This window comes from Miniopterus natalensis, chromosome 13 (genome assembly GCF_054644295.1).
Source record: "Miniopterus natalensis isolate mMinNat1 chromosome 13, mMinNat1.hap1, whole genome shotgun sequence".
In the NCBI taxonomy this organism is placed as follows: Eukaryota; Metazoa; Chordata; class Mammalia; order Chiroptera; family Miniopteridae; genus Miniopterus; species Miniopterus natalensis.
Genome location: NC_142093.1, coordinates 44,028,872 through 44,051,269, shown reverse-complemented (window position 1 = coordinate 44,051,269; position 22,398 = coordinate 44,028,872).

Genomic DNA, 22,398 nt, shown 5'->3' with positions numbered 1-22,398 from the left:
GGCTTTCAAAAGGAAATTATCATTAAAATAAAAGGGAAATTATTATTTCCTTTCACATAATCAGTATATTCTTAAATTGTAAAAAAAGATGAAAAAAATCTTGGTTTTGGTGTATAAAAACACAGCATTATTGTGTTATCTGTGTTTTCTAATTAGTATACTGTAGGAAAAAATAATGCCATTGTTGTTTTATTGCATTTCCCATGGCTGATTAAGGAAGAATTGCGTTTTACACTTCACTGGAAAACAAAGCCAATTACACATCACAAAATCCAAAGTTGCAGCATATTAAAACAGGAATATTATATATTTCATCTTTTATGAAATTATAGGTTAATATATACAAATTGGCATATCTAGGTCTTATATTAGGCACCGTAAATATGGTTGGACAATGCATCATCCCAGATGAGCTCAGCCTCACCTGTCCCCTGGGCCTACATGCTACTTACCTTGGTTCTGGGCCATAGCTGCCTCAGTGATGGTCCAGGTCATTCCCAAGGTCAGAAAAGCCTGCCTCTGATGGTGTGACTCAGCGTGAGGGTGTCATGATTGAATAGACCACGCCATTGATCTGAAAAACAAGAGAAGCAGCAGGCGAAACAGGTCTTGAATTTAAGTCCAATGAAATGAACCCCCAAAGCTCTAGTTTGTCTGAGGCTACTTGGAGGGGCCAAGGCAACACAAGCTGAAATACCAATAAAAAGAAGAGACAGAAAGGGCCCAACAGATAAATAGTTTGTCCTTCCTCTTGACTGTTATGAGAAGCGAGGGTTACACTGAAGAAGTCTTGCATGAACTCTATCACCCGTGTTCTTAAGAATTTTACCCATCTATAAGGCTCTCCTTGTGTGTGTCTTCCCCATCCACTCTCCTCAGCCTCCACCATTTCCCTTTCTGCCTCAGTCTTGTCCCCCCTAGGAATGCAACTCCTAATAAAATGTTAGTTTGAAATGTGCTTTAGGACCTGTTTCCTGGGAAACCTATTTTCTTCCCTTGAATAACCTCTTGTTGAGAAGGTTTCTATGAAAAATGTTATTATTTTATAATACTAAATTACGATTTTCTTAGTGATTTTGACACATTTATTTATATCACATTTGATGGATAAGAAGAGCAACTGTCAGCCTGTGAATAGGTAATTTTCTAAAGGATACTCTTGCGATTCCTTCTTGACGTTTAAGCAAACTACATTTTGAGAAGCTTTGCTTTTAACGTAAACGAACCAGAGATAACCTTGTACTGCTCAGCATTAAATTCACAGAAATATTTTAAAACCCAGCTCTTGTTTAAATTCTGATCTTTTTGAAAAAGACATTGAGGCAAGAGTGATTAAGCTTCTAATTCTTTGAGTGACATTAAGAGAACATAAGCCAATAAAAGTTAACTCCCAAGGCTGACATAAACACACAGAGGAGGCTGCTCATTAGGAAACTTCCCTTTGTAGGCAATGGAAACCTAATAAAGTACGTCTTCAAATCTTCCCCCAAGTGAAATGAAATGACCTCACCTTCCCAAAAGTTCTATGTGATACCACATCTGCAGGATTATCTGAAGACAGAATGTTAAAACTACAAGTTCTCCCATGCTTCCAACCACCCTCACCTTGGTAGTACTTAGTGGCAGAACAAGAGGCCTGAGAGTGGGGTGAGACTGGAAAGATGAACTCCATCCTAAAAATGAAAACCATTAAAAAAAAAGATAACCAAAAATATCAGACTGTGAGCTATGTGGAAAGGAGTCAAAGTACTCAGTTCTTAAAGAGATGAACATTATTAAAAGTGCCCCGCATGTGATTGTGATTGTGATTTAAAGGAGTAGGCTCTTTTTTTTAATTTAATCTTTATTGTTGAAAATATTACAGAAGTCCCCTTTTTCCCCATTGGCCCCTTCCACCCGCCCCCACTCCCCACTGCAGGCCTTCCCGACACTATTGTCTGTGTCCAAGGGTTAGGCACATACGCATATAAGTTGCCCTTCAAATATCAAGGCCAGGTTTCAACATACAAGAACTTTAGAGAATTCGACCTTCATCAGCCCTGATTGAGGAATACACTTCACCAGGAATCAGTAAATATTGTCTGTAAATGGTCAGATGGCAAATAGCTTTTAAGAGTACAAATGAATATACTACACTAAAGCAAAGTTAAGGATGAGAGTGAAAGACTGTTTTTCAAATGTTATATGTTGTGATTAAGTAAAAATAATGCAACTGAAGATGGAAGGAGTAAGAAAAAGAAAAGAAGAGAAAATAAAGACCCCAAGAATACTAGAATAGAAAAATCCCCGATAAACAAGATAAGAAATGATGACATTTAAAAATAGGTAATTATGGGTCTTAAAAAGGGCATAAATGCAAAGTTGTTAAGTAGAAATATAAACCATCCTAAAAAATAAATAAATCAAAATGCACATAATATAAAATATTTTGATTGACTTAAGACCAAGCAGTTATAATAAAACATGTGAACAGGCTTAAGTTATCTATTAAAAGAAAATAACGTTCAATTTGCCTTATAACACAAAATTCAAGTATTTATCACTTATGAGAAATACACTCAAAACAAAATTATACAGAGACTGAAATTACATAAATGGGTAAATACATACCAGGTAAATTGTAGGCAAAAGAAAGCAGGAATAGCAAACTTGATATAACACAATTAAGGTGCAAATCAATTCCAAAGCACAGGACACATTTTAATACCAAAAGATTGTAATAATGTAAAGCATTATTTCTTCCATCGATTCAGGGTCAGAGAGAGCCCTTTGTGCTATATAGGGTCAACGGAGTCGAAAACAAATTTCCAGTGTCAAAATATTGAGTCGCCTACGTTAAACACTCACTTTACGAATGTCACAAACTTCCTTAATCTGATGGCTCTAACACGCAAGAAATAGCTAAAACCCCATTGCCATGACAATCCCCTATTTTCCCTTTTCTCTCCATCTCCATTTCTTCTTCCTACTGATCCTCAGACCACCTTTTACTCCCTCCTGATAATTACTACTATATTGATCTATGCCAGCCTATTTCTCCTCAGTATTTCCAATCAATCCAGCCCACATCCGTGATCGTGGAGTAGCAGTGACAGCTCCAATGTTCTATTTCTAACCCTGTCTGAAGGAAGTAGAGGGAGGGCTTGTGGGACAGTGTTTATAAAGTCTACAGTAGTGTCCAGAAATGTTCCCAGGCCCTCATACTCACTCACCACTCGCTCAGTGTCTCACCCAGAGCAACTCCCAGTCCTGCAAGCTCCATTCATGGTAAGGGCCCCAGAGAGATGTGCAATATTCAAATATTCTTTACTGTATGTTTTCTGTACCTTTTCTATGTTTAGATCGGCAAATACTTACCACGGCATCACAAAGGCCTACCGTATTCGGTATAATATCATGCTGTACTGGAAATTCTCTACTATTTCTGTAATTTTTCTGTAAGTCTCAGATCAGTTCCCCTTTCCCACTCCCACAAATTTTTTAAAAATCAAAAAAGAATATGGCCTGTCTCTGATGGACAGAAAATGGATGGCTTGCTGCTACGCTGTCTTCCTCTTTGGACAAGACCCTGAGGTACAGCCTTACTAGCATAGCTTTCCTAGAATAGGAGGAAAAGTGGAAGCTGGTCTCAGGTGAAACAGTCAAGATTATATTATAAACATGGCCTGAATGAATGTTCGCTAAGTGCACCTGGAGGAGAGAAGTGTCCAGAACAGAAGGACAGTCTGCACCTGGACTAAATATGGATGGACAAATTACGGCTCTGACAGGTCCTTGTCTAAAGTGTCCCTTAATTATAGCTTTCTTTCGAAAGGCTTTTTTTTCTTCTCTCTTTTCTGTCCCTTTATAAAATTTGGCTCAGTTTAGACAAATCATGTATGAATAGTAAATAATTTAAAGATGCTCTTTGATCAGTCTTCTAATTTAGATTACTAAAACAGTTTCTACATCTGTATGGTGCAATTCCACATTCCCATAGGTTTGGACAAATGTTCCACTTTTGATTGCTTTATTTCCCTCTTTAAAAAAAAAAAAAAAAGGAAATGGCATAATTAGGATAGACATGAGGAAGACTGAATGTCTTGGATGAATATATTAAAGTTGTCCTTGCACTGTAGAAATTCAAATACACTTGCTTAACCCAGGAGTTTCCAAAGTGAAAGTCATACACCCCTATAAGTAGGTAGAAACTGTGTCAAGACTCACGTGTTGCCAAAGAAACCATTGTTTAAATGCATCCTCCGGAAAGGAGAGCTAAGAACAAGTGAATATTACCGGGAGGTAGCTGAGAAAAAAAGTTGAGAAATCAGTATTACTTTTGCAGCTGTGTGGTGAGAAATGCATTACAAATGTCTAGAGAAAATGTTTAGAAAATAGTAAACAAATCAAGGTCACTTGAGAACAAACTCTTAAAAGACTTTGGAGTGTACGAACAGTAAAATAATCACATCCGAGACTCATGATTGTAATAAAAAGAAGTGTTCAAATAAGTTGAATTTTTCTTTGGATTTCATTTAGGTTCTATTCAAACGTCCATGACGCTCATTTCATTGTATTGTTACTGCTGTACTTATTGTCCGCTCTCTGCACTGCCTCACGGGTTCCTAACTTAGCACGAGCCTGGCACAAACCACATGCTCCACGGGTGCTGCAAAGCCACGAGTAAAGAGGGCGTCTGAGTCTGCAGGGGTAGAGACCCTGCTTCTAAACTTTATTTTTTTTCAAAAAGTACTGATGGTATTTCTTAATGTAAAAGCTATGTGTGCTCTTCGGAATAATTTGGAAATTAAAAAAGCAAAAAGTGAAAACCACCAAGGGAAACCATTATTGATGTTTCTGAAATTATGCTTTCAGTATTTTTTTTCCTATGGATAACCATGCTTATGCATATGTGTATGTTTATCTCTTTAACTTTATATGTACATCAGGTATGTTGAAAGTTGCTTTTGCATTTATATGCATATCGTGAATATTCTTCCTGTTATTAAGTATTTTTCTGTAAAGTTACTTCTAATTATAGCACAGCATTCAATTAAAGAAGTGCCATATTCGCCCAGCTGGGCAGGGCTCAGCGGTTGAGCATCGACCTGCAATGCACGAGATCGGGGTTCGACTCCTAGTCAAGGCACAGGCCCGGGTTGCGGGCTCGATCCCCAGGCGGGGGTGTGCCGGGGGCAGCCGATCAGTGACGCTCTCATCATTGATGTTTCTCTCTCTCTCCCTCTCCCCTCCTCTCTCTGAAATTAATAAATATATATATTTTTAAAAAGTACCATATTCAAGCACATATTTTTTTATTATTTACATCCTTATAAATATTTTGCTATTATATATAATTGTGTAGTACATATTCTTGAGGCTAAATCTAAGCACGATTGTAATTACATAATTTGTAGCCCTCAAAGAAGAATTACTCTGCCCAACTATGCGCACATTGTAAGGTTTTACTATTATTGTCATATTGCCCTCCAAGTATGTTTTACACAGCTACCAGCACAACTAAAAATACCTGTTTCCCAACAAAATGATTATTTAATATTACTTGGAATGATTTAAGTCCAAATATTAATATTATTTTTATTATATTATGGAGGAAGGCCATAGGATAATACAAGCTGTTTAAAGATTTAAGAGTACATATGAAGGGATTAAAAAGAGAAGACTTATCTGGTCCATGAAGCTCACCTGCATCATACGAGCCAATACGTAGTATTTGCATAGTCTTAGAGGAATTTGTACTCACCTGTCTTCCTGTGGTAAAATCCAAGGGTTTAATATCTACACAAATGCATGAAATATAAAGCACCCATTAAGGCCCCCAAAACCAGAAAAGAAAGGTCATTACCCCTAGAAAATTTAATAGGATTCTGTCATGGAATTTTTTAACTATTATTATTTTCTCAAGTTGTTGAGCTAAGGATACAGAAAGTTAGGTGAAGACAAGCGGCCACGGGAAGCAGAAGTGTTGCAGCTTTTCAAGTGCAATTACAACATTCTGTACTTGGGGCAAATTCTGTAGGTGCCACTGTCAATGCGGAGACTTGTTGAAACCAAAGAGATTAACATTACACACCACATTTTATCACACACTCGTATGCGTTATAAAAGGCATCTACTAGAAAAGGTTCTCTATGTATTGTATTAGAAAAGGCATCCATATTACATGCATGGATTTATAATAGATATATTATAAAAAGGTGCTAGATATATAACAAAACACGTCTAAGTACATTATAAAATTTCTAACATCAACCTCATTCAACCTCAACAAGGCCACATCCTCTGTTGAAGGAAAAATCCTTGCCGTTGCCCGGGGGGGATTCCTGAGCAGTCTTTTTGCCTCCCAAGTGCAGGGCTACTGGGCTCACTTCATCACAGGTTCAATCTGCTTTGAGCCTATTTTTCATTTTAGGGCATAGATTAAAATTTTGGAAGTGTAATGGATACAATGATGTAGAAATAGTGACATTTTCTAAATATTGATAAGACAAGCGATTTTGAAAATTGCTGGAATTTCAAAGCATCTTTTATTAATCTATTTTAATTTTTAAATTTTTAATAGTTCATTTCGTAGAACAAATACTATGTACTCAGTACATATATGAAGCTCTTTTATACTGACAGAGGTACAAACTTGTTATCAAGAAGATTAAAATATAGTAAGAGTATAAAATATGCACAATTAACTGTAAGGCAATATTTGAAAACAGTAAGATACAGTGCTGTCAGAAATATATAACACTAAGCCTGGACTACATAGAATTTTATGGTAAAAATGGCATAGATTATGTGGATTTCATGAGTCCCATAAACATATAATCAGTTATCTGTGTTTTAACAAAGTTTTAACAAACTTGAGAGAAAAATTTAGCCTTTTATATTTATGTACATAAGTAGCATTTCCAATGTACATTATGCTTCTCTGAAAGTCTGACTTTTATTTGACATTTCTCTTCATTTTGAACATTTCTCTTAACATTTATTTTATACTGATAACTAGTATCAAATTTTATTATTTTTTAAATCTGAAAATGTATTTTCTAAGCATTCTTGAGGAATATTTTCATCGAATATAGAATTCTGGGTTGACTTTTTTTTGTTCTTAAGCATTTAAACTATTTTGGACCATCAACTTTTGGCTATGTTTGTTTCTAATAGGAAACATATTATGGATATTAGCACCGATAAACGTATCAGTTCATAACTGTTCATATATTGTGTGTCAGTATATATATATATATACACACACACAAATATCTAACTACAATGCTGATTAGTAGAATCAGAAATACAATTTGATATCTTCTTATTTTTGATTTAACTGCAGTGAATATAGCTGACTTATAGTTAGAAAAGTAAAAAAAGTATTTAAAAAATTTGGGGAGGTAGAAGCTGCAGTATCCTGACTTTGTAATTTTTAAACCTCACCGGCTCTATCAAAATGTAACTTTCCCATATCATAGCACTCATGGCTTACAGCTCTATTGAAAATAAGCAAACACTAGACAATATCTTTCAACATTTTTCCCCCCTGAAGTGTAAATGGATATTTATGACTTAATGTGTCGCATTTCTAGAGTCCAGATTCCTTCTGGAAACATACCGTAGTGACAGAGAGTGAATAAAGGCCCAGGGTTTAGAAAAGAATCGAAATGCTTTTGTCTTTGACCTTGAGTACTGGCTTTTGCTGCTTCTTTGTTTTTGAACAATTCTTTAAACACTTTGAAGCTTGGTTTCCTTGCCTGGAGTGACTATATAGCATGAGATATGTAGATTTCCCTAAAATATCATTGGAATATTCTTAATATCAACCTGAAGATAAACCAACGCCGCATAGGCTAAACTATTTTGGAAACTGCTCAAACCTATATAATATTCAGTTGTAAAACTATTTCAGTGTAAATATATTAATGGCATAAAAAATTAAAGAATTTTGAGGGGTGGTTGGGAAGTGAAACAGATAGGCATTTTTTTTTGTTTGTTTCATTGATTCATCCATCAACTTGTATCAATCCAGTTTAAAATATATATTGAATTTTTATCGTTTACCAAGTATCGGCCTTAGATTTATAGAAAAACTAGGCACAATTCCTGTTTGGGAGAGGCTCACATATGGTGTGGTAGATGAAACAGAAATAAGAAAATGTTTTTAAGTGGTTGTAGAGAAATGAAAATCAGGGGGAGATTTCCAACCAGGCAGCTACAAAGAAAAAAAAAAAGAAAAAGAGAGAGAGAGAAAAGAACATCATAGTTAGCCAAAATATGGGACTTCATTGAAAACTCAGAGGTAGCTCAAATCTGCTCTCTCAGTAGAACTTACTCTCACGCCGAGTACCCTGCTCCTAAAAGGGACTTTGCAATGTGCTACACAACTTAGTTCTCATATTTCAATTTTGAAACCTCAGAGTGTTAGTTCCAGACTTTGCCCACTTTTAATACTATTTCTAAGTTTTTCATAATTTGTCACTTTTGCTAAATAGTCACAAAAGGACGAGTGCATTTATTACTGAAAACGCTGAGCGTTCACTTTTCACATCATAGTTGTTCTGTGTATTTCTATTTAATATATAAATGAGTCAGATAAAGATAACTTTTTTTCAATGTTTAAAATTTCTTCAGTAAACTTATATGCTGGCACAAGTAAAGCACCTAAATTTAACACTTGGCTAAGTTAATCTGTTCGACCTTTTGTTTTACTTACTGAGTCACTAATCAACAAACCAGTGGAAAGGGAGCCAGGAGTTTGGGATCTATGGGCAATTAGTTTTGTGACACAGGGCACGACAGGTCTGAGAGTTTGTATCTAATTTTCCTCCTTATAAAGTGTGTTCTGTTGGTGGCGCTGGTGGTAACGATTTTCAAGACTATTCAGCTAAAATGACCTATCACCTGAAAGCAAAGCTCTAAGTATGATAAATAAAACCTACGCCCTTCCACTTTACTGACTCAGTATCTCCACCCAGTGGTGCCGAACGGTAACTTCAAGCAGTAGAAGCTGCAGGAAACACAGGTTGGCTCCTGTTTTATCATTCTTGTATTCAGGAAAGTATTATGGCCAATACTTATACAAAGCATCTTGCTCATAAAACAGCATAATAAAATATTTTTGTTTCTAAATTATGATATATAATATTACACTTAAAGATGCTCATGCTATTGTGGAGTGAGCTGAGAAAAAGAATTATTTAATGATCACATCATAAGATATGTAAATGTCAAATCACTATGTTGTACACCTAAAACTAATATAATATTGCACCCCAACTATATGTTAATTAAAAAATAAAACAAAAAAACATGGTCAAAAATTAGGTATGTGGAGCAGATTTCCTAAATGAAAATATGAAAATATTTATTCTCCATTTTATATATGTTAAGACTTATTTCTTGGTACAGAAATAAATTATGACTACAAAAAAGGGGAAATTAGTTATAACTTGAGATTACTGATGAAATAATAGTGTTGAGTTTTGGCAATAACTTGTAATGATAATAAGTCAGTGTAGGTTATTAACAGAAACATCCAGTACTTTTTTCTCTTGATTCTTGACAGTTTTCAAAAAATAGTACCTTTTGTTGTTTAATTGTTCCTTTACTCCTTAAAACGTACCCAACAGAAGTTAAGATTTCTACCTCTGACAATGAGCATTGTTGCTATGGAAATAATTGTGACTTTTGGTGTGAAAGGATGAACAAGCTGAAGAATTTGAAATGTTAAGAAATAAAAATATGCTATTATAATGTAAAACTGCATGAAAGAAAGAGACATTTAAAAAGTATATACTGAATTAATTAGAACTTATCTAAATAGAGCATTTCCAAAATCTAAAGTTTTGGCAGCTTCGAAACTTCTGCAGTAAGGGAGCGGGAGCTGTGTGTGTGGACATTCTATACCGGCTCATTAGAAGCAAGACATTTTTAAAAATTGAATTAATTTTTCCAAAAAAAAAAGCTGGAAACAAGTTACTTGACTCCCTTACTACAGTTATCTAAAATATCATATTTGTGTATGTTATTTTCTACCCTAGATTATGATTTACTTTGGCACTTCAGGGTTGCCATATTTATTTCCCTTCTCATCTCACAATACTTTATTCATGAAATAATGTCAATATTATATCTTTTTAAAAAATTATATGTCTTCAGCTATAAGAGAAAAAAGTAAATGAAACCCTTTTAAAACTGTTCCAATGGGCAACCTCTATTAAATGTATTTTGGCAAATTGTCCATACAGAGAGAGGATATTCATGGGTGAATACACAGAACTATTCTAAGTTGTTTAATTTTACAAGGAGTGTTTACACTCTTTTTTTTTAAATCTTCACCTGAGGGTATGTTTCCACTGATTTTAGAGAGAGGAAGGGAGAGAGAGAGAGAGACATTGATGTGAGAGAGAAACATCTATCGGTTGCCTCTTATATGCACATGACTGGTGATTGAACTGCAACCTAGGTATGTGCCCTGACCAGAAACTGAACCCACAACTTTTCAGGGAATGGGACAACACTCCAGCCAAACCACACTGGCCAGGGCTACACTCACTTTTTTTTTCCAATCCTCACCAAGAACAATTTTTTCCTTTGCTTTTCGGAGAAAATGTAAAGGAGGGAGGAGAGGGAGAGAGGGAGACACACTGATTGGTTGCCTCCCGCCGGCACCCTGACCAGCACCAGGGCATGTGCTGGTTTCGAACCCAGGACCCTTCAGTCAGAGGGCAGGCGCTCTAACCACTGAGCCAAACCAGCTAGGGCCATTTACTTTCTTAACTGTATATCATACATCTTTCCACGTTAGTACATAAGTATTTACTACACATTTTTAAATGACTAATAATATTATATAATTCAGGGTGTCCCAAAAAAATGTATACATACTTAAACAGCTGACAGCCCAACTTTGAAAATGAAATGTATTTTAGTAAACACTGCCTTTATAATTATTCAAACTGTGTGTATACATTTTTGGGGATACCTTACATTATTAAAACTATTGATGCATTATAGTTAATTAATCAATACATGTTTGCTATATACTGAGAATTTAAAAATATAAATTTTATTATAAAACACATATATTGCATAAGTAAATACACATGAATATGCAATACCAACCAATTTTTTCCACCAATTTTGTTTGTATTTATACTTTTTGGACACATTGAAGTTATTTTTATAGGTTAAATTCCTAGCTATGAAGTCCTATTGCAAAAATATATTATTGAAATTTTGATAAAATTTGCAAAATTGGCCTTCAGAAACACTGGAAGAGTTAATAATCCATTTAATCTTAGTAGTGAGAAATTTCACTATTTTAGTACCTGAATTAGTTTATCAATAAATATCTATAGATTGATTACTGTGTGGGGCATTTAGTCAGATTCCAGGTTTAAAGCAGTTACTAAAACAGACATAAATGTACATTTTAGAGGAAGGTAGCTTCTTAAAAATATCAAAAACTTGATGAAAGTTATGATGTAAAAATACTAACTGATATTGATATGCACTAGGGGTTCTGGAAAAATACTGAGATGCATCTGAGGTGATTTGATTTAAAAGTTGCGTTCATGTACTAAGTTTTGCTAATCATGTTCTTTATATCACATGGAGTTCTTCGTGGAAGTCACTTTTCTGAGAATGTGGGGTATTATAAAATTTCTTAAACTTTATCATTTGAGACCTACAAACACCACAGTCATGGACTTCAGTAAATCGGTGAAATAACACGTTAAAGGCAAAGATTAAGCTGCTTTGTGCTTCTACCAGACTTAGAAGAGGGCGCTTTCATGATCTTTCTTTGTTGGTTCAATTTTTCTTCCCATTGCAATATGGCTTATGATTATCCTGCCCATGCCCATTAAAACCCATTCCAGTGATAAGACAGTGGACACCATCGGGCGATGGCAGATACAAGTCTGCGTGGCCACCCTGCCCCCAGTGTAGAAGCCCTGAGACCTGAGGCTCAGCGGTCTCAATGAATGACCATTAATGTGAGTTGTCAGCACCAAAGCTGTGGGTGGGGCATGAAGACTGTGTGTCCCTCAACCAGTTATTTCAGATATAAGCAAATAATAGCACAAATGTGCTTGTCAGAAATTTGAAAAGCACAAAGAATCGGATACGTTATCCATGGAAAATCAGTCACTTTTTATTATTCTTTCACAAGACACAGTAAGCACATTTTATATCAAGCAAAAAGAAAAGCACCACCATTTAGGGTGACAGTGAGATCGATTGCTTCAAGTTCAAGGCATCTGTGATTCAGCAATCATCTTTTTTTCTGTATTTTAACAATGAGTTTTGAATGATTAATATTTGAAACTATTGGGGGGGGTCAAGAAGCTTCCAGTATTCTGGTGACAAGGGGAAATGGTCAACACTTCTGTTCGACTTCTTAATATTTGGTATCAATGAGTATGGTTCTGTAGCTCCAATTTAGATATTTTGAAAAAGGCCAATGACCCCCGTTCTTATTAAGTCAACCCCAGTGACACAATAGAGAAGCAAAAGGGGATTGCAGAATATCATGGTTTATTCTCAGGGATGATAACTTTAGCAATTATAATAAAAAACAATGATAATAACAGCAACAACTGACATCCATTTATTGCTTAAATGGTCCAGAGTTTATGTGAGGTGCTGTCTAAATCTGGATAAAATAGGATAATGTTGAATTAGGTAAACACACACCCACATTCGCACACACAAACACACATACAGAGTTTATTCTTGCTTACACAAAATCCTCTGTAGTTCTGATAAAACTAGAAAGAGGCTGACCTCCGTGGAGCTGCTCAGGGGTGAGTGGCTGCAGTCCTGTGCAGCTGGCTTCCCAACACATGGCCTCTGAAAGGGGAGAGCGAGAGAAAAAGTCTCTCTTCGCTTCTGTCTCAGCCAATCGGCAATATGGCTCTGCCATTTCTACATAAGAAGAGATGGGAGCAGGGGATCTCTGGCTAGCAGGATGATCTCAGCCACAGGATGATCTGTGAATTATCCCCTTTAGTGTTCATAAGAGTCCTGAGTAAGACAGAAAAGTCACCCAAACTAATCAGGAAGGCTTATGTTTAGAGACACTTAATTTTATGTTTGCATCCTCTGTTAATGTCTTTAAATTGAGAAAATGCTCCATGTAAGCAGTTACTACAAAAGAAATATTGTTAAGTGAGGCCACTCATTTGGGTTGTGTAAATATATGGGACACATTTGTATGCCTTACTCTGAACTTTTAAAAATAGTTCCAATGTAACAGCTTTTAATATATCAATAGTACATAACAGCCAGCTTAGATTAAAACATATTCAGTATGTGCATATGTATCATAGGCACATATATTATGAAATAAAACAACATTATAAATAATCAGTGAAAACTAACAGCTGAATAGCAGTTCGCAAAGTACCTCTAAATTATACTTCCCCTTGATGAAAAGCAGCTGAGCACAGTGATGGACACCATAGGCCCTGTGTGTGATTGCCAGGGGTGCATTTGGTAAATACTTAACTCTCTACTTCTTTATCCTGTCTGTAAAATGTCAATGATGATAGAACCTAGCTCACGAGGCTGTGTGCAAATTAAATGAATGAATGCGTATAATGTTCTTAGACTCATGCCTGCAATATAGCAATCATGTAATAAATGCTAGCTGTTTTTATATCTATTATGAAAGTCCTCCAAGCTTGTGAGGTATGTTATTGGTCAGTGTTTTTTACTGTTAGAGAAAACCCAGCTTAGGAAATGGAGTAATTTGTCCAAATATCACACAACTGGGAAGAAGTAGAGCAATAACTAATAAGACCCAGAGGTTATTTTGGCTTTAAATGCAGCTCTCCAGTTCTCTATTCAAGTCATAAAAGCCAGTAAAATTTCCATGCATGCTTTTAGTGTTTAGGTGGTGATCTTCTGGGACCTATTTAGTATAAAAGGCTCATGAATGAATGAAAACTAGCCTAATGTCTTATAAGAGTTTATTCACAGAATTAAAGTTGTAAATTACACAACTACAAATAACATATAATGTGTCTGTGTAAAAATCTTCATTTTTTCTCTCTGTTATATTAGTCCTCTGAGTTCAAGTACATGGGTGGGGTGTGTAAGGAGGTAGTGATGTATTTTAGTAAAAATAGGATATTTTCTTGGTTGCACAGATCTGGATGCAAACTATGCTTCTGTCATTAACTAGCAAACTGCAAGAAATGTTTTTTGTTTTTTGTTTATTTCAGCTCTCTTCTGTAGAAAGGGAATTAAAATAGCTTTCTTCTATGTTATTGTGGACATTTAAAGGTAATTTAAACTTCCTGGGCAATTTAAAAATGACTCAATGTGTATTTTCTGTTGGAACACAGATTTGGGTGAATTTATAAAATGGACAAGTAAGAGTCAAACTATAATTATTCAGTAAAGGAAATAATCCACTACCATTACGAAAATGATGGTATCCTCGGAGATTTTCAGAGCTCTGGCATGGTTTGCCCTTGCAATAAACTAATTTAAGTTCAGAAAAAGGAAAAGTAATAGTTGGTTTCTTGGCTTTTATATTTAATGAACACAGATTGCTCTAAAACACAGTAAATTTTGGCCAAGAAAAAGAGCAACTGGAAATTAGCTGATGCAGTGTGTCCCAACTGCACGCTAAAATGTAACAGAGAACCAGAAATTATGAAAAGGCAAAAAGACCCTAAAAATTAGGTTTAAGGAGGGATTTCATCTGCAGTTTTAGAATCTCCACTCACTAAACGGCACTGAATTTAAAAACAAAACAAAACATATGCAGAAGCCTAATTAATAGAGATCACTGGGATAAGGGAGAAAAGCAGGAAAATATTCTATACTTACCCCATTTCTAACCGTGCCTGGGAGGCTAAGGGGCCTGTTTTTCTTCCTCTCATTAATCAGTAGATAGACTTTCAGACTCCATTTTCTTACATTTCTTATATATTTCAGCAAACATGTAATAATTGATGGTGTAGTCTAACTAAAAACTATGACATATTGATTAAAATATTGTTTCTGAAATGAGATCTTGGACAAGATGTTATTTTTAATGTGTAAAATACAATATGATACGTACCTGGTAGGATTGATGTGTAAATTAAATGAGAAGAAAAACTTAAATAAGGTAATACATTTAAACTTAACAAGCACACAGTAAGTGTCCAAGTAATGTTAGCTAAGAGCATTATTAGTTCATACAAATAATTCACTATGATACAGCATCGGAGGTAAAATTACTGTGGCATTTCAGGTTATGTTTTTCTCACATGCTCTTTAGGAGACCAGTGCAGAACCAGGCAGCCCAGCGATCTCTCTGACCTCGCCAGAGGAGAGTTGAACTTGCTAAAAGCCTGATGGAAATGGCACCTGGATGCTCATTTGTTTTGGAACCTTTCACTAAAGGAGTTAGCGCGACAGAGGGTGCCAATGCACGCCCCTCCCTTTAGGTTTACATGTGGCATTCTCTCCTAATAAGCATATTCGGCTGTGCTCCCATCTGCAGAAGGCCACCCCTACCTTGAGCCCCAGGCTCCTCCTTCTTTCCCTTATTCAAGGGAACTGCTCCAGCCCTTTTCCCCTGCCCCTCACCCTGATTTCATTATTTTTTTCCAATTTCTGTTAGATCTTTACGGCCCTCATCTATTCTCTTCAAAGTCATTTACTCCCCTTAGTTTCCCCTCTGCCTTGCCGGCTGCTCAGACTCAATCTACTGTGACGTTACCTTCTCTTCTCCATGGCCAATGAGACTGTCGATCTCTGGGACCCCTAACTTCATTTCCCCCCTCCTATCCCCTACGTATTCTGATCAGCCACCCTGGGCCTCCTTTCTGTCCCTAGAACACAGCAGGCATTCTTCTGCGTCAGAACCTTTATGCGTAATGTTTTTATTTAAGAATGTTTTTCACAGAGATAGCTGCATGACACTACCTTGGCCTCTTAGAGGTTTCAAAATATCATCATTTAATTTTTGGCCAAATATTTAAGATTATAAATTACAAGCACTGACACACACCACACACACACACACACCCCTCCTTTTCTTTGCTCTAATTTACTCCTTAGACAGTATTTTCATTTAACATACTACATATTTCTTATTTATTCTATTTAGGGTTGGCACCGTCACCTGAATGTCACTTTATAAGGACAGACATGTCAATAATTTTGTTTACACTTACAACTATCGTGCATGGAAGAATGTCGGGCAGATTGGAGAGGTCAATCTATATCTGTTAAATTAACAAATTAGCATAGTGAGGTGAAATAGTCAGGAGACCTTCAAACATTACAGAATTAAAATCGACACTGAGGGTCAACATGCAGCAAACTTAGTGCTATAAAACATGAGATCAGTGAGCTAGAAAGCAAGTGTAGATGGGCTTCCAAAACTAATATAACTTCCCAGGGAGGGCTGACTGTGACAGGCACTTGACTGAAAATTTTACGTGTTTTCATATATTGAGTCCTCTCAACAGTTCTTCAAAGCAGGTGCTCTTATCACCCCCTTTTCAAGAGAGCAAATTGAGGCCTTTGGTTGTTTAATTAATTTGAGTAAAGTCACACTTCTAGAGAGCAGTAGAGCTGAGGGAAACGCTCGATCATCTGGCTTTAGAGCCCAGGCTTTGTTAAAAGGGAGGATTAGATGAGTTAGTTCATGTAAAACTCCAAGGCAATTTCTACACATAATTAGTGCTCAATACAAGTTATCTATTTGGGTTCATAATTTATATTTTAATGCCTGTACTTACTTATGGGTTCTGTACTATACTTTTATTTTATGGTGGGCATGTGTATAAGTTTCTTTTCATGTATATATTTTATGAAATATATAATTTGCCATCTACTTTTCAGTGCACAAATTTATAAGGCATATAATTTCTCGACTAATCAACTTTAAAGATAAAGCGGTGCTTGCTTTGTTCCACTTTGTAATCACAGGTAATACTCATTTTTACTTTCCCTTTTCTCTCGCCTTTTAGGTTCATCAGAATGGCCTAGAATTTCTTTTATCACATGCAATGTTTTTTCTTTTTTTTTAAAATATGTCTATTGACTTCAGAGAGAGGAAGGGAGAGGGAGAGAGAGAGGGAGAGAAACATCAATGATGAGAGAGTCTCATTGATCGACTGCCTCCTGCATGCTCCCTACTGGGGATCGAGCCTGACTGAGAATCAAACTGCGATCTCCCGGATCCTAGGTGGATGCTCAGCCGCTGAGCCTGCCCAGCTGGGCACATGCAATCTTCTTAAACAGTAATAATCTCTTTCCAAGGAAATAAATAAAACCTGGATAAAATAATGTTATATTCCCTGATTCCTAAATTCCTAGAAATATGAGAATGACAGACCACATGGACCAAAGGCACTTTTGCTGGATGTAGAAGTCACAATTGACAAAGTTTGCATTCAAAATTGCATGTGTTTTGTTCAGTTGTCACACAATTCAATGTAGTGCAAAAGCCTGAGAATACCTGATTTTGAAATCCGATGATAAAAATTATTGTAAAATTAAGATAACTAAATCCTTAGTTTGTTTGGGAATTCAAAATTCAGTAGGCAGTGGATAGAAAAGATTAGCTACTAAAGGTTCTCACATTATGTCTAGACAAAGAAATTGGTGCAAGTAGCTGGAGAAAATTTTAATGTGGACCAAAATCCCTAAAGTTTTCCTTATTTTTAATTCATTGATTCCATAGCTGTCATTTATTACTAAGGACATATTCAGGAAAATGCACAAATATATAAGAGAAAGAATATTTTTTATAATAGTGAAAAGCTAGAAATACATTTTCAATAATAAAAAATAAGTAAAAGTATATAATCAAATAATTTGTAGCCACAAAAAAAATTATATACCAGGGAACAAATAGTTACTTGGAAAATAATGCTTAATACATTGAAACACACTTAAAAGAATTTTTATAACTTGATCCATTTTAGATATATTACTTTAAAAATTCTAAAATGACATATGTAAAGAGTTAACATGTTTTTCTAGGTATTGACCCTCAGTTTATCTATTTTCTTATACTTTATTTCTTCTGCTATAATTATTTTTGAGATTGAAACCACTTAATAAAATAATTTAGGAAAAATAAATTCAATTTTTAAAATTTAACAGACAGACATGTTTGTACTTTTGGTGGTGTTTGAGGACAAACTACTTTTCCCCCTCTAAATAAAAAAAAAAAAAAAAAAAAAGTTACAAAGATACCTCAGCAATATTGCAGGTTTAGTTCCAGACCACTGCAATAAAGAAAAGATCTCAACCAAGCAAGTCACACACATTTTTTTGTTTCCTAGTGCATATAAAATTATGTTTACAATATACTATAGTCTATTAAGTATGTAACAGCATTATGTATAAAAATTGTACATGCCTTATTTTAAAAATATTTTATTGCTAAAAACATGTTAACTATCATCTGGGTCTTCGGTGAGTCAGACAGTTTTGCTGGTAGAAAATCTTGCCTCCTTGTTGATGGCTGCTGACTGATCAGGGTGGTGGTTGCTAAAGGTTGGGGTGGCTGTGACAATTTCTGAAAATGGGACAACAATGAAGTTTGCTGCATCAATTAACTCTTCCATTCACACAGGACTTCTCTGTAGCATGGGATGCTGTTTGATAGCATTTGCCCACAACTTCTTTCAAAACAGGAGTCAATCCTCTCCATCTCTGCCACTGCTTTTCCAGCTAAGTTTAATGTAATATTCTAAATCCTTTGTTGTAGTTTCAGTGATCTTTACAGTACTTTCATTAGGAGTGAATTCCATCTCAAAAAACCACTTTCTCTACTCATCTATAAAATAAACTCTTCATTCATTAAAATGTTATCAAGAGATGGCAGCAATTCAATCACCTCATTATGCTCTACATCTAATTCTAGCTCTCTTGCTGTTTCCACCACATCTGCAGTTACTTCCACCAGTGAATTCTTAAGCCCCTCAAAGTCATCCATTAGTGTTGTAATCAACTTCTTCCAAACACTTGTTAACGTTGATATTTTGGTCTCTTCCCGTGAATCACGTATGTTCTTAATGGCATCTAGAATGGTGAATCCTCTCGAGAAGTTTCAAATTACTTTGCCCAGATCCATTAGAGGAATCACTATTTTTGTCAGCTGTAACCTTATAAAATGTATTTTTTCAATAATAAGACTTGAAAGTCAAAATTATTCCTTGATCTATGCAGAATGGATGTTTTTTGTTAGTAGGCTTAAAAACACCATTAATTTCATCGTGCATCTTCATCAGAGCTCTTGGGTGACCAGGTGCATTATCAGTGAGCAACAATATTTTAAAAGGAATATTTTTTCTGAAAAGTAGATCTAAACAGAGGGCTTAAACTATTCAGTAAACCATGTTGTAAAGAGATGTGCTGTCATCCAGGCTTTTTTGTTCCATTAATAGAGCATAGGCAGAGGAGATTTAGCTCAATTTTTAAGGGTCCTAGGATTTTCAAAATGGTAAATGAACTTGGGCTTCAATTTAAAATCACCAGCTGCATTAACCTTTAAGAATGCAGTCAGCTTGTCCTTTGAAGCCAGGCATTGACTTCTCCTCTCAGGCTATGAAAGTCCTAGATGACGTCTTCTTCCAATATAAGACTGTTTCATCTACATTGAAAATCTGTTGTTTAGTGTAGCCACCTTCATTAAGTATCTTAGCTAAATCTGGACAATTTCCTGCAGCTTCTACATCAGCATTTGCTGCTCCACCTTGCACTTTTATGTCATAGAGATGCTTCTTTCCTTAAACTTCATGAGCAAACCTCTGCTAGCTGCAAATATATCTATGCAACTTTCTTTCTCTGCCTTCATAGAATTGGAAAGAGTTAGGGCCTTGCTCTGGATTGGCTTTGTCTTAAGCAAATGCCGTGGCTGATTTGATTTTTTATCCAAATCACTAAAACTGTCTTCATATCAGCACTAAGGCTTTTGTGTTTTCTTATTAATTTTATGTTCATGGGAATAATACTTTTCATTTCTTTCAAGATCTTTTCCTGTGCATTCACAACTTGACTAACCATTTAGTACAAGAAGCTTAGCTTCCAGCCTCTCTTGGCTTTTCAACATGCCTTTCCCACTAAGCGTAATCATTTCCAGGTTTTGATTTAAAGCGATAAGACTCTTCCTTGACTTGACCATTTAGAGACCAGTGTAGGGTTACTAATTGGCCTAATTTTAATATCGCTGTGTCTGAGGTCACTGGGGGTTGTGACCGACCACCAGTTGACCTGAGAGCTGATCCAGGGCAATAAGATGCTCCTTACCCCTCCCCTGTCCTTGGAACGTAGTACCACTTGCTATTCCCATACTAGCCGCCATTTCAGTGGTTTAGCCTTGAGGGAGGGAGGTGCTGCTGCGACCGTCTGAACTGCATACCTGACTAAGCTCCATTAAGGCTTCTACATAAACTTTTAAGATTCCAAGATGCCCAAGATAAACCTCTTAAGTAAGTTTCCTTGCTTATTAAATCTGCCCCCTACCAATCCGGAGTAGTCTGCCTCTTTCTAAGGTTTCTTCTTGCCCACTACTTTTGGGGCCAGTTTCAAATTTCACCCAAGGAACAACCAAGGTTGTATGCCAACACTACGGTGTGTGTTTGTTTTCTAGTCTGCTTTCTGTAGTAAATTGTCTCTGTCTTTTTCAGAAGTTCTCAATGCATCTCCATCTCTGTGCGCTTCAGTATATCCAAGGATTATTGTTTGCCTACTCATTTGTGTAGGAGACACCTTTTCCCACAAGAGCGATTCACTATGAGTCCTTTCGGAGACTGCCTGTCCCTGAGCGAATCTTTAGTCACGAACAAACAAACAAGCAAACAAACACACAGATTATATTTTCTCTGATATTATTTTAGAAATGGTTCTGATTGACTTGGACATTTAGGGAGGATATTGATGAAGATGTATTCTAGCAACACAGTTTTCCTTCTGTGCTGAGATTTATTCATTTTTTTTCATATTTTGGGACAAACCTTGTAAGTAAACTCCTGCAATGATGCCCTTGCTTTATTTAGCATATGTTCCCCAAAAATCTGCAAAGGAAAATGGAAAAAAGTTGGTGGCTGGTTGGATCAGTCATTTAGTTTGCTGATGAAGGTCTTTCTCAGATAGATGGTTTTGTCCGCTTTTGCTTTTAGTCCCTGCTGCTTTAGCATCAGAATGTTAGTTACAAATACAATCCCACTGGTAAGCGGGTTGCAAGTGACCAGTATCTTTTATTGAGTCGGCTTTGGGGAATCTGCAGCATTTGTTGGTTATTTCCCCAGAGAAACAAGCCAATTGCTTTTGAGATGATTCTGTCATTTATATTTTTTGAATAAGAATTGTAATCACTTACCTTCTAAGGTGCAAGATTAGTAGTATACAATTCAATTCTAAAATACATTGTAACCTGGGTTTATGATGACACCCTTCTCTGCTTTTTATATATCTGTTTATTTATTTTTAATTAAACTTATTTGGGTTAATAAAATCATAAGCAGTTTCAGGGGTACAATTCTACAATGCGTCATCTGTGTTTACCACTCCAAGTCAAGTCTCCTTCCATCACCACTTATCCCCCTTTTATTTTCTCCTACTCTCCCCCTTCCCTGTGGCAATCACCATACTTTTGCCTGTGTCTATGAGTCTTTCCTTTTTTGTTGTTGTTTTTTGTTGTTTGTGTAATTCTTTCACCCTTCTCACCCAGCTCCCCTCTGACAGCTCCTTCTCTACTTTTTAGAAATGATTAAAATATTTCCTCTTCTTTAATTGATTTGCTGTTATATAAAAACTTGAAAGTGAATATATTTCAATGTTCACACTTAAATAACCATCTTGAAAACAAAGCAATAGGTTTATGTTTTTCTAATTTTTACAGTAAACGTATCACTCTTATCATGAAAATGACCCAATTCTTTTAAAATCAAATTATTGTTTTTTCATGTGTGTGTTTTTTCTCTTTACCTAACGCTATTTCCTCTCAAATCATGGATCATTTGTATATTAGCTAAAAAGCATAAAAGTGTAAAAAAAAATGTGTGGTTTTGCAGTGCTTGCCCTTTGAGAAAAATATTCTGTTTTTTTGTTTTGTTTTGTTTTATTTTTAGATGAAAATAAGAGTTGTAATTTTCAGGAAGCATAATCACATTTTTAATTTAAAGGTATGCCTTTTTGTGACTTTTGACCTTTTTAATGGTCAATGCAAGATATGTAACTGATGCTTATTCTTTAATGGCTCTAAAGGAATAAGTAAAAGTGACCTTTTCACAGTGGCTCTGCCTAGTGACTGTGCCAAGGCTGCAATTGGGATAATAGAATTTACAGAGTGGGGCCCAGGTGTGTGAGTGTGTATGAATGTGTGTGCTCTTTAAATACTCATAATGAAATTGAAACACTAACTCAACTTAGGCTTTCTGCCAA